The sequence below is a fragment of the Neophocaena asiaeorientalis genome, unplaced genomic scaffold (genome assembly GCF_003031525.2).
Source record: "Neophocaena asiaeorientalis asiaeorientalis breed wild unplaced genomic scaffold, Neophocaena_asiaeorientalis_V1.1 scaffold437, whole genome shotgun sequence".
Taxonomy (NCBI): Eukaryota; Metazoa; Chordata; class Mammalia; order Artiodactyla; family Phocoenidae; genus Neophocaena; species Neophocaena asiaeorientalis.
Window position 1 is genome coordinate 2,703,023 of NW_020173375.1, and position 13,808 is coordinate 2,716,830.

Genomic DNA, 13,808 nt, shown 5'->3' on the forward strand with positions numbered 1-13,808 from the left:
GTGTTTGCAGAGAAAAACTGTTGCTGGCTTAACATGGCAGGGGTCACAGTGCCTGGCGAACAGACCCAGGGAAAACCTGTCCACTGATCCTTGCCGTCCTGCCTGTGGGCCCTCGAGAAGAGGCAATGCCTGAAGCAGAGAAGGAAATGCTAGTCTGGGGTGCAGGTTGGCAGTCCCACTTCCCCAAGGATGTGGCCACCTCAGAAGACCCTCTGCAGATGTGAAATGACCACAGTCTTCTCTCCGACCTGTGCACAAAAGCCTCCATCTCCTAAGTATGGGCATGCTTGGGGTGGGGGGCGGGCAGGGGAGGGGGAAATAGTCCCATTCACCTAACAGAGGTGAGGGTGCCTCCTCTGTGACAAAAAGAGTGAGAGCTTGCTAGGCACTCCTGGACTCCATGAAAAACCATGATACATTAGTGGTTTGCAGTAAAACAGTGGATAGAAATGATGAGTGTCTTGGCAGGAAAAGTAAAATTGTACCTCCCACAGAGGCAGTGTGAGCATATATAAGACTGCTGCAGCCTGAGGTCTGCTGGGTTATCTCCCTTGGGATGGTATGGGATGAAGAAAGTGCTAGGTGGTCTTGTCTCTACCCACCTCAGCTCCCTGCCCCTAACCAGAGAGCCTCAAAGCCACAGCAAAAGGGCATGGACACGAGACTGCCACCCCAATGTCACTCCTTTGGCCTCTTTACCTGAAGCTCTTCACTCATACCTGCCTTAGCTCTCGTCCACAGGATTGTAGATTATCTATTTATGTGTATGTCTTCTCCATTAGAGGTGTTTCTCCAGAGCACATCCCCTGTCTCATTTATCTCTGCATCTGTAGAAAGATGGATGGACAGCTGGATGGATGAATGGATGGATGGATAGATGAATAAGCCAGATTACTGAAGGCATATTATCTTCATCAACCCCATATCTTAGGAGAAGAAATGAAATTAATAGTCACAAAGCACTACTCCAGGCTGGGATTGTTCTAGATGACTTCTACACTCTCTCTTATTTAATTCACACAACTACCACAAGAAGTGTTTTATTTTTGACATTTTACAGATGAGAAACTAAGGAGCAGTAAAGTTCTCAGTTTCTTACTTGAGAACCAAAGCCAGGTCTGTCTGAGTCCACATCCAACGTTCACATGGATCATCCCGTCTATCAGCCATCTTTAGGATCATAAGAGTAACAAACATGTGCTGGGCACCTGCTGTGTGCCAGGTATGATGCCACCCATTGAGGATCCACAGACGAATCCAAAGTGGATTCAGATGGAGCTCTTGGGTAAGTAGGGAAGGTAACCCAAGCTCTCCGGTGACTCTGAAGCCAGGAAAAAGCTGATTACATTTTAAAAAAATATGCAACCCAGTAGAGACTCATGGCTGAGCAGAGAAAGGAGGTCAGCAAAACCTCTTTTGTAAAAAGCAACTATAAAGCTGGGCAAAAGTGACAAAAACAACCATCTCAGCACTCTGAAAATTTACCAAAGACAATCTGAGAAGTGTTTATGTCTCAGAGGCTGAGCTTTGGGTAAGAACTTTGTGGTATTCTTGCCTGGAGCTGCGCCCTCCTTTCTCACCCTCCCCCCAGCTGGGTTGATAAGGAGGTTCTGCCAGGGGAGGAAATGACATGAGAAGAGCAGAGCTATGGGGTCAAAGAGGACTTGGGATTTGGGGTGATTGGTGATGCCCAGGTCCAGCAGCATTGTCAGTAGAAGTGAGGATCTCAGCAGACAAGGCTGTGGTCATGGTTGGGGCAAGCATACCCCTGGCTTAGGTTGCACACATGTCCAGTGGAGATCAGAGAGAACCCAAGATATCTACACACTAGCCCTAAGACTGTGCTTGTTCAGAGGAGAAACAAAAGGTCCCACTGAAAATTCAAAGCTGGAGTAGGTTTCAAAATGGCCTGAACTTTGAGAATTTTTACCCACACACAGATCAGTCAGCAGAGAATGGAAGATGGACTGGCTCAATGCATTTGAGCACAACTTCTGTCTAATCACTGGAAGACCACTAAGCTACACAGACAGAGGGGTTATGCCTAGGAAGCAAGATATAAACATAAAAGCAAAAATTTAAAAATAAAAACTAAACTAACACATCAGTGGCCACACACCCCAGGGGAGACAGATTTCACAGATTTAACCCAGGCAAGTTACAAAACAAATACAAAATCAAAAATAGCCTTTAGGGGAAAAGAAAGAAGAACCAGAGATACTACAATATATTATCTTAAATGTCCAGTTTTCAATAAAAAAATTATGACACGTCCCAAAAAATAGGAAAGTGTAACCCATAGTCAAGAAAAAAAGTAGTCCCCCAATGGCTTCAGCAGACAAAGACTTCAAAGTAGTTATTATAAATATGTTCAAAAATAAAAGAAATCATGTTTAAACATTTAGAGAAGTGTGAAAACAATGAATCAACAAACAGGTATTTTCACTAAGCAGACAGAAATTACAAAGAATGAATCAAATGGAAATTCTGGAGATGAAAAATGTAATAACTGAAATGAGAAACTTCCTAGAGGAACTTGACAGAAGATTCTTCAAGTTGGAAAAAGGAAGAAAATCAGTGAAGTTGAAGATAGATCAATGGAAATTATAATATCTGAAGAACACAGAAAGAAGATTAAAGTAAAAAAGCAACAGAACCTCAGAAATCTGTTAGATAACATCAAGCACACAAATTTGCATTTGATGAGCATTCCAGAGGAAAAGGAGAAAAAAGAACAGAAAAAATTTGAAAAATAATGGCTTAAAACTTTTTGAATTTGATGCAAAACATCGATCTATACACAGTCAGGAAGCTCAATGAACCCAAAGTAGGATAAGTATAGGGACTCACATATATTGGGCTTCCCTGGTGGCACAGTGGTTGGGAGTCCGCCTGCTGTTGCAGGGGACACGGGGTCATGCCCCGGTCTGGGAAGATCCCACATGCCGTGGAGCAGCTGGGCCCGTGAGCCATGGCTTCTGAGCCTGCATGTCCGGAGCCTGTGCTCTGCAACGGGAGAGGCCGCAGCAGAGAGAGGCCCGAGTACCGCAAAAAAAAAAAAAAGAGATACATCATAGTCAAACATTTAAAAGGCAAAAAGAACATTTTGAATATAGCAAAAGAAAAATTATTTATCACGTACAGAGGAACATCGATATGGTTAACTCCTGATTCTTTTCTGAAACAATGGAGTCCCAAAGGCAGTGGAATGATATATTCAAAGCATCAAAAGGAAAAATAAAAACTGTCAGACTTCCCTGGTGGTCCAAGGGTTAAGACTCTGTGTTTCCAAAACAGGGGCTGTGGGTTTAATTCCTGGTTGGGGAACTCAGATCCCACACTCCGGCCAAAAAAAAAAGAAAAAAACTGTCAAGTAAGAATTCTATATCCAGCCAAACTATCCTACAAAAACCAAAGGCAAAATAAAGACATTCCTAGACAAAGACAGAGAGAATTCATTGCTGGAAAATCTGACTCACAAAAAAATAGTAAAGGATGTCATTCAGGATTGAAGGAAATGGCACCAGAAGTAACATGGAAACAGAAGAAAACATAGAAAGTACTGGAAATGGTAAATATGTGGGTTAATATAAAAGACTCTATAAATATATTTTCCTTGTGTCTTCTCTTAGCATCTTTAAAAAGCATAAGATTATATAATCATTGTAACACTGTGTTGTTGAGTTTATAACATCTATAGCTATAACAGATAAAACATTAGCATAAAAGAGAGGATCAGGGCACCACTTCAAGCAGGCTGTTAAGGGTGTGTGGGATAGTAAAAGGTGGAGACAGTGAAGAAGGCCCTACAGGCAGAGAGAACTGAACAGCCGAAAGTGTGCAGCCAGGAAAGCCATGTCTAAGGAAGAGTCAGCTGTCTGACTGGAGGACCTAGAGGGTGAGGTTGGAAGAGTCAGCTGCAGGTAACAACTAAGGAGTCCCATGAAAAGCAAGCAGCTTGCGGGATCTTAGTTCCCTGACAGGGGATTGAACTCAGGCCACGGCAGTAAAAGTATCCATTCCTAACCACTGGACTGCCAGGGAACTCCCAGATTTTGTTTTTAAATTAGAACAACTGATCTTTCCAATCAGTGCCTTCAGAAGGGTCTTCTGGCACGGAGGTGGTACGGGTCCTGGATGGAGTGAGCCATGATGGGGTGGGCTCCGGATGGTGTGGTGTGGGGGAGTGAGGCTCAGGTCAGAGAGGTCACTTAGGAGCCCACCCTAATGGTATGTGGTGATGTCCATGACATCCTCTTATTTTATTCTCACCCCAGGTCTCAAAATCCCTGCAGATAAGCTCAGTAAGGTACAAAGAATGAGGGAGACCCTGAGAGGTGGACAGCCCAAATAAATAAGCAAATAAGAGAATTTAAATCAATCCATACACAATGCCAGACACTCTGATAAGCATCTCAAATTCCCTCATTTAAGCCTATAAAGAAGATTTTATTAAGCCCACGTTACAGAGGAGGAGACTGAGGACTCATTGGCCCAAGGCCACACAGAAAGCTTGCAGCAGAGCAGGATTCAGATGCACGAGTGCCCAACACCCCACACACGCTCCTCCCAGACTCAGTCACTCTTTCCATTGAGGAGGTGCCCACGCCAAAGAGTCAGCTTTTTCAATCAATCAAATGGAGAAATAAGGAGAGGAGAGCTCTTTAAGCTAGAGTTGCCCCTGCCTCCTTTCAGGAATATCTCCTCCCACTGCCTGCAAGCCTGTCCAGGTTCCCTAGGAAGCAAAACACCTGGGCTCAGCATTGCCCCCGGCCACACCCCCACACATTGACATATGCCTAAAAAGCAGCCTCCATCAAAAGGCAGCCCGAGGGACCAACAGTGCTAGGAGCAAGTAGGAGAAGGCTGCTGGGATGGGCTGCCCACTCCTCCAAGGTGGCCAGGCTGGATCTGAACACAGCCAAGGTGGCAGAGCACCTAATGGGGTTTTAGAGACGTCCTGATCCCCGCTCGCATCAGAGATCTTCCCAGAAACCATGAAAAGGCCCCAGGAGGGGCAGAAACCCCAGTCACACTGCAGCACTGGTGAGTTCTGCCCCTTCTTGGCACGCACGTCCTCTCCTGGCCAGGTGAAGGGAGATGCAGCCAGAGGAGGGGGCTCTGAGAGCATGGGAGATCAGGGAGGGGGCCTGTGCCCTGGAGGGAGTCCCAAGATGGGGCAGCTCATTGCAGTTTGAACTCCACCCCCCAGTCTTCCTAATAACACCTGCAGTCACCAGCCTGGTGACTGTCACCACAATGAGTTGATCAGAAGTGGGCCTGAGGGCCGTAAGCTACCAGGGCCATTAAAGCCCATACCTGTGCCGGAAGCTTTGAGGGGGGCTCTTAAAGGGAGGGAGGGGGCTTCACATCTGTCACCGAAGGAGTGGCCGAGGGGGCGGTCAGGGAACTGGTATTTACAATGTGTATCAGTTCTACACACTGTAAAAGAGCATCCAGATTACAACTTTCTCACCAACTTCATAAAATACATTTTATTGGTATTGTTATCGTTCTGACCCAAACAACTTCATAAAGTTTTCCCTTCTCATGAAGTGGATGCCCTTACACACTCACCTGAAAGAAAGAAGTTCAATTGCCAAGACCCATTTAATTAGGCATGAGCACTGAGAGACTATTTTTTAAAGGACAAGGGCTTTTTGTGGTGCTTTAATTTAGGGGTTTTTAACGCATCTGAGAGCCAGACTGATTTTATTTGGCCTGCACACCAATGTAGAAAGAAAAAAGTACATTTTTGCCAACATTTAAAAATTGGGGATTATCCCATGAAAATCCAGAAGACAAGGCAATGGCCATATAGTCAGATGGGTCGTGGGCTCCTCTGTTCACATGGCCCCCACCAGGCAACCTCAGCTGGCTCTGAACCCTGCAAGTGCCCAGCTGGCTTCTGGATTTGGGGTCCCTGATTTTAGATGAACCACAAACACTCACGGCATAGTCTATGATAGACAAAGCCCTGTTCCAGGCACCATGGGGAAACAGTAAGACCTGGTCCCTGTGCCCTAGTGACTCATGCTGCCTGGGAGACAGACACACAGACGCACAGAAATAACTGATCCAGAAAAGAATGAGTTTCAAGCAATAAGGGAGGCACCAAGTGGAGATAAAGAGATTTCTTAGGGAGAGACAGAGGAGTAATAAAGAAAGAAATAGAACTCCTTGCCATTGCCCCAGGACCTCCTGGTGGGATGCCCTGGGGTCCCCAATGAGCTGTCAGTCCAAACCCACCCCAAGTGAATCCTCAACAAAGCAGAAGCACATTCAACCTTTCACTTATTTGGTCACCAAAGGGTGGCCCAAGACATACAGCAGAGTCACCTAGAAGCTTTTTCACCCCCATGCAAACAGGTCCCACCATCGGTGGAGTTGAGCTCCCTTTTTGGGTGGTGTCTGGTCGTCGCCACATGGAAAAATACCGGATGGATCCCATTACTCATCACCATCCCACCTATGCCAGGCCCCATCCCAGGACACAGCCTCTCCCTCTGGGGCTGCCCACTGCATTGGTGGTCCTACTCGGGCCAGCCTGGCATGAGGTCACAATTCAGTCAGGGGCCCAGGATGAAGCGCCCTGAGACTTGTGCCTGGGTGTCCACGGGCTGAGCCGTTTTCAGGACACACCCCGCCCCTCTGCCTTGTATCCTAGCACAACTTAGAACCTGTCACATCCCCAGAACTCAGTCCCATCCACTTCTGCCTCATAGCAGCAGAAGCTGGTAACACAGCCAGAACAGCCAACAACAAAGGAACAGACTCTAGAATGCTAGGTGAAACTCAAATCAGTAATTATATCTACAACAGGGAAATAGTCACTAGCCAATAGCAACACGGTGAGGGCAGGAATGTGCCCACTGAGCACTGATGCCATCAGCACACAGCAGGCTGCAGAATCAGGAATCAGTGAGGCAAGGAACACAAGTATGGTCTTGGGCCTGAAAAATCTAGTTCACATCGTAACCCTGTGAGTTCCAGAGTGTGTGGATTTGCCTGTTAACTTCAAGGCATCTGTTAAAAAAGAATAATATTTTGGGGTTTTATATTGAGAAGCAAATGAGGTAACATATGTAAAGCACTTAATACAGTGCCTGGCATACAGTAGGCACTACATAAATATTTCTTCTCTTTCACCCAAACATTAATTGATGAATTAATGGATGAATATGCAGTAAAAAAAAAAAAAAAGAACTCATTTACTTGAACATGTTCCAGACTGCATCTAATTATTTTGCTCTTATTGTTTTTAATAGAATCTGCCTGCCTAGGCGTACAATGTTCGCTTTTTTTTCTAGCTTCAAAGCCGCACACAAGAAAGTGGCCCTCTTTTTATATACTTCTCTTGTAATTAGGCAACATTGCCACCAGGTGGAAGTGGTTGCTCGGGGCTCCTCATCAAGCTGAAAGACACCTGATTTGCCTTAGATCCAGCTACAACCATGAATTTTCCATATATTAATTTTCAAAGAACAAGAAAGGCTACATGTGATAGATTAGTAGATTCTATTTTTTTACATCTTTAGTGGAGTATAACTGCTTTACAATTGTGTGCTAGTCTCTGCTTCATAACAAAGTGAATCAGTCACACACACACATATATTCCCATATTCCTACCCCGTCGCGTCTCCCTCCCTCACACCCTCCCTATCCCACCCCTCTGGTGGTCACAAAGCACCGAGCTGATCTCCCCATGCCAGGCGGCTGCTTCCCACTAGCTATCTATTTTACGTTTGGTAGTGTATATATGTCCATGCCACTCTCTCACTTTGTCACAGCTTACCCATCCCCAGCCCCATATCCTCAAGTCCATTCTCTAGTAGGTCTGTGTCTTTATTTCTATCTTACCCGTGGGTTCTACATTACATTTTTATTTTTCTTAGATTCCATATATATGTGTTAGCATATGGTATTTGTCTTTCTCTTTCTGACTTACTTCACTCTGTATGAAAGACTCTAGGTCTATCCACCTCATTACAAATAACTCAATTTCGTTTCTTTTTATGGCTGAGTAATATTCCATTGCATATATGTGCCACATCTTCTTTATCCATTCATCCGATGTTGGACACTTAGGTAGTTTCCATCTGCTGGCTATTGTAAATAGAGCTGCAATGAACATTTTGCTACATGACTCTTTTTGAATTATGGTTTTACCAGGGTATATGCCCAGTAGTGGGATTGCTGGGTCATATGGTAGTTCTATTTGTAGTTTTTTAAGGAACCTCCATACTGTTCTCCATAGTGGCTGTATCAATTTACATTCCCACCAACAGTGCAAGAGGGTTCCCTTTTCTCCACACCCTCTCCAGCATTTATTGTTCCTAGATTTTTTGATGATGGCCATTCTGACTGGTGTGAGATGATATCTCATTGTAGTTTTGACTTGCATTTCTCTAATGATTAATGATGTTGAGCATTCTTTCATGTGTTTGTTGGTAGTCTGTATATCTTCTTTGGAGAAATGTCTAGTTAGGTCTCCTGCCCATTTTTGGATTGAGTTGTTTTTTGTTATTGAGCTGCATGAGCTGCTTGTAAATTTTGGAGATTAATCCTTTGTCTGTTGCTTCATTTGCAAATATTTTCTCCCATTCTGAGGGTTGTCTTTTGGTCTTGTTTATGGTTTCCTTTGCTGTGCAAAATCTTTGAAGTTTCATTAGGTCTCACTTGTTTATTTTTGTTTTTATTTCCATTTCTCTAGAAGGTGGGTCAAAAAGGATCTTGCTGTGATTTATCTCATAGAGTGTTCTGCCTATGTTTTCCTCTAAAAGTTTCATAGTGTCTGACCTTACATTTAGGCCTTTAATCCATTTTGAGCTTATTTTTGTGTATGGTGTTAGGGAGTGTTCTAATCTCATACTTTTACATGTACCTGTCTAGATTTCCCAGCACCACTTATTGAAGAGGCTGTCCTTTCTCCACTGTACATTCCTGCCTCCTTTATCAAAGATAAGGTTACCATATGTGTGTGAGTTTATCTCTGGGCTTTCTATCCTGTTCCACTGATCTATATTTCTGTTTTTGTGCCAGTACCATACTGTCTTGATTACTGTAGCTTTGTAGTATAGTATGAAGGCAGGGAGCCTGATTCCTCCAGCAACGTTTTTTGTTCTCAAGATTTCTTTGGCGATTCGGGGTCTTTTGTGTCTCCATACAAATTGTGAATTTTTTTATTCTAGTTCAGAGAAAAATGCCAGTGGTAGTTTGATACGGATTGCATTGAATCTGTAGATTGCTTTGGGTAGTAGAGTCATTTTCACAATGTTGATTCTTCCAATCCAAGAACATGGTATATCTCTCCATCTATTTGTATCATCTTTAATTTCTTTCATCAGTGTCTTATAATTCTCTGCATACAGGTCTTTTTTCTCCTTAGGTAGGTTTATTCCTAGATATTTTATTCTTTTTGTTGCAATGGTAAATGGGAGTGTTTTCTTGATTTCACTTTGAGATTTTTCATCATTAGTGTATAGGAATGCCAGACTATGTTGAATAAGAGTGGTGAGAGTGGGCAACCTTGTCTTGTTCCTGATCTTAGTGGAAATGCTTTCAGTTTTTCACCATTAGGACGATGTTGGCTGATTTTTTCATATATGGCCTTTATTATGTTGAGGAAAGTTCCCTCTATGCCTACTTTCTGCAGGATTTTTATCATAAATGGGTGGTGAATTTTGTCGAAAGCTTTCTGTGCATCTATTGAGATGACTATATGGTTTTTCTCCCTCAGTTTGTTAATATGGTGTATCACGTTGATTGATTTGCATATGTTGAAGAATCCTTGCATGTCTGGAATAAAGCCCACTTGATCACGGTGTACCATCCTCTTAATGTGCTGTTGGATTCTGTTTGCTAGTATTTTGTTGAGGATTTTTGCATCTATGTTCATCAGTGATATTGGCCTGTAGTTTTCCTTCTTTGTGACATCCTTGTCTGGTTTTGGTATCAGGATGATGGTGGCCTTGTAGAATGAGTTTGCGAGTGTTCTCCCTCTGCTATATTTTGGAACAGTTTGAGAGGGATAGGCGTTAGCTCTTCTCTAAATGTTTGATAGAATTCTCCTGTGCAGCCATCTGTTCCTGGGCTTTTGTTTGTTGGAAGATTTTTAATCACAGTTTGAATTTCAGTGCTTGTGATTGGTCTGTTCATATTTTCTATTTCTTCCTGACTCAGTCTTGGCAGGTTGTGCATTTTTAAGAATTTGTCCATTTCTTCCAGGTTGTCCATTTTATTGCCATAGAGTTGCTTGCAGTAATCTCTCATTATCTTTTGTATTTCTGCAGTGTCAGTTGTTACTTCTCCTTTTACATTTCTATTCTATTGATTTGAGTCATCTCCCTTTTTTTCTTGATGAGTCTGGCTAATGGTTTATCAATTTTGTTTATCTTCTCAAAGAACCAGCTTTTAGTTTTATTGATCTTTGCTATCATTTCCTTTATTTCTTTTTCATTTATTTCTGATCTGATCTTTATTATTTCTTTTCTTTTGCCAACTTTGGGGTTTTTTTTGTTCTTCTTTCTCTAATTGCTTTAGGTGCAAGGTTAGGTTGTTTATTCGAGATGTTTCCTGTTTCTTAAGGTAGGATTGTATGCCTATAAACTTCCCTCTTAGAACTGCTTTTGCTGCATCTCATAGGTGTTGGGTCGTCGTGTCTCCATTGTCATTTGTTTCTAGTTTTTTTTTTTTATTTCCTCTTTGATTTGTTCAGTAATCACTTCGTTATTAAGTAGTATATTGTTTATCCTGCATGTGTCTGTATTTTTTACAGATCTTTTCCTGTAATTGATATCTAGTCTCATAGCGTTGTGGTCAGAAAAGATACTTGATACAATTTCAATTTTCTTAAATTTAGCAAGGCTTGTTTTGTGACCCAAGATATGATCTATCCTGGAGAACGTTCCATGAGCACTTGAGAAAATTGTGTATTCTGTTGTTTTTGGATGGAATGTCCTATAAATAAAAGAAAGAGGATAAAAGAAAATAAAATAAAGTAAGAAAAAATAAAATAAAGTTATTAAAATAAAAAATAGTTATTCAGAAAAAAGTGTTTTTAAAAAGGAAAAAAACAAAACAAACAAAAAAAAAACGGACGGATAGAACCCTAGGACAAATGGTGAAAGCAAAAAGCTATACAGACAAAATCTCACACAGAAGCATACACATACACACTCACAAAAAGAGGAAAAGGGGAAAAAATAATAAATCTTGCTCTCAGAGTCCACCTTCTCAATTTGGGATGATTCGTTGTCTATTCATGTGTTCCACAGATGCAGGGTACATCAAGTTGATTGTGGAGATTTAATCTGATGCTCCTGAGGCTGCTGGGAGAGATTTCCCTTTCTCTTCTTTGTTCGCACAGCTCCCGGGGTTCAGCTTTGGATTTGGCCCCGCCTCTGCGTGTGGGTCGCCTGAGGGCGTCTGTTCTTCGCTCAGACAGGACGGGGTTAAAGGAGCCGCTGATTCGGGGACTCTGGCTCCCTCCGGCCGGGGGGAGGGAAGGGCACGGAGTTCGGGGCGAGTCTGCTGCGGCAGAGGCCGGCGTGACGTTGCACCAGCCTGAGGCGCACCGTGCATTCTCCTGGGGAAGTTGTCCCTGGATCCCGGGACCCTGGCAGTGGTGGGCTGCACAGGCTCCCCGGAGGGGAGTTGTGGATAGTGACCTGTGCTCGCACACAGGCTTCTTGGTGGCAGCAGCAGCAGCCTTAGCATCTCATGCCCGTATCTGGGGTCTGCGCTGTTAGCCGCAGCTCACGCCCGTCTCTGGAGCTCCTTTCAGCAGCACTCTTAATCCCCTCTCCTCGCGCACCAGGAAGCAAAGAGGGAAGAAAAAGTCTCTTGCCTCTTCGGCAGGTCCAGACTTTTCTCCGGACTCCCTCCAGGCTAGCCGTGGTGCACTAACCCCCTGCAGGCTGTGTTCACGCCGCCAACCCCCTAGAAGATTCTATTAAGTGAAGAATTTTCTTTTAGAGGAGAGCGCTAAGCAATTATTTTCTTATGATTTCAAGTATAGCATGAGAGGATAAGGTTTTAACTTTGGGCAACACAGATGACAGACACTAGGAAGAACTGATTGACCAACAGGGCAACAACATTTCAGCATAAACTTCTAGGAGACTCTGAGGAGGAGGCATCCAGGAGGCTTCCCCAGGAGCTGAAAGAAGCCCAGGAGAACTGTGAGAGGGCAGAAAGGCTGGGGCAGGAAGGAAGCCACAGTTTCCTTTTGGGTCTGCTTCTAACCCTCTCAAGACTCTGGAAATGAGCAAGTAAATGACCTCCTATGGCTCCCTGGACCTCAGGCCCCATGAATCTTCCACCTTTTTGTGCAGCATCTCCCTGTTCCAAGCCTGGGCCTCCAAGGTGATAACAATTCCCCCACCACCTGAAAACAGAGCTCAGACCAGAATGTCAGGAGGCCAATGGCATTCCCAAGGTATAAGAAACCTGACCATCAGGCATGAGGATTCTGGGAGAAAGAGCAGAGCAGAAGCACGGTCCAGGACCAAAGATTCCCTAAAGCCTGAAGGGAAATCCCAGTCAATCAAAGCCCCTATTCTGTGCTCCCCATTGCGTGAATGAGCTACTCTCATGTTCCCCATTTTCCAAATTTTCCTTGTATGGAAACTGTTAAAAAGTCCACTAAATACCCCTAAATACTTAAGTCATATTGGCTAATTCTCAATCTTTAGGGGCCAGAGGAGAGCTTTCTTTGGTACTTTGTTCCTTTGATAAAGCCATGCTTTTATAGATTCAAGCTAGCAAGGCCTAAAGAAACCCCAGGCCAAAATACCCTCTCTGTTCCCATGAGGGTCCAGCCCTGTGGGCATCACATCCCACCAGCCCCACCTCTTTCCAGCTCTGGCAAGGTCTGCAGGAGAGGACTGGTTGCCCTCTCCCCTGTCATGCCCCAGGACAGCAGGAGTCATTTTGCAAAGCAGCCTGAGGCCATGGGAACCATTTGGTGTTCATCCTTGAGTTTATATCAACAACATCTGCATCCATGTGAACCAAGAAGGACGAGAATCAGAGATCCTTTAGAAGTAAATCAGATGTTTAAAACATCTATTTTTGAAAGAAATTAACCCCAATCATTTGCCTTCCATAGCCAAAAAGATATACTAAAGTTCAAAGACATAATCATGGAATAGATAACATACCTTTTAGTTATGGGGTATTTGAGAGAATAGATTATTTTAATCTTTTAAAGAAACATTTTACAAATAAATCCCAATGTGCCCCTGACACACCGGTTGCTAGTATTCCCATAGGTGGGCTGGGGTCACTCTTTCTTTGCAGGGACACCTTGGCATCCAGCCACATGGACAACTAGCTACCATCCTTTTGCAATATCACCTTTATGAGACGGAGCTAAGGGTGGACACATTAAGAGAGAGATTTGCCGATGAGTAATTTCAAATCAAGTTGTTTACCTGCATTCAGCAGACTATTAAAATGATAAACCAAGCTTTTAATAACCGTACCGTCTTCTACAGATGAAGAAACAATGTCTTCTTTCTTTAGACAAATCTATTTGAGATTAGTCACTTGGGAATTGGAAAAGCAGGCGAGCTCCTATTTCTTTTTCGGTCAATGAATTAACAGGAAGAAGGTAAGCGGCTGCATAATGAAGACATTAACTTTCTTATCTTGATTAAACTTAGGCTGATTCATATTTACAGTTTTTTTTAAGTCCATGTTTCATATTTATAACCAAAATACGAACAATGCATGGTACATGTTTTTGTTAAAATGTGCTTTTGTCAAATGTAAATAAATATTCATAATATACAAATATACAGTTT

The 13,808-nt window shown here is 43.3% G+C and overlaps 1 protein-coding gene across 1 annotated transcript in view; it reads right to left on the bottom strand.

The window, feature by feature from the left end:
• Window positions 1-13,808, bottom strand: part of EPHB1 (EPH receptor B1) — a 425,377-nt gene that overhangs the window by 373,384 nt on the left and 38,185 nt on the right. The window lies entirely within an intron of this gene.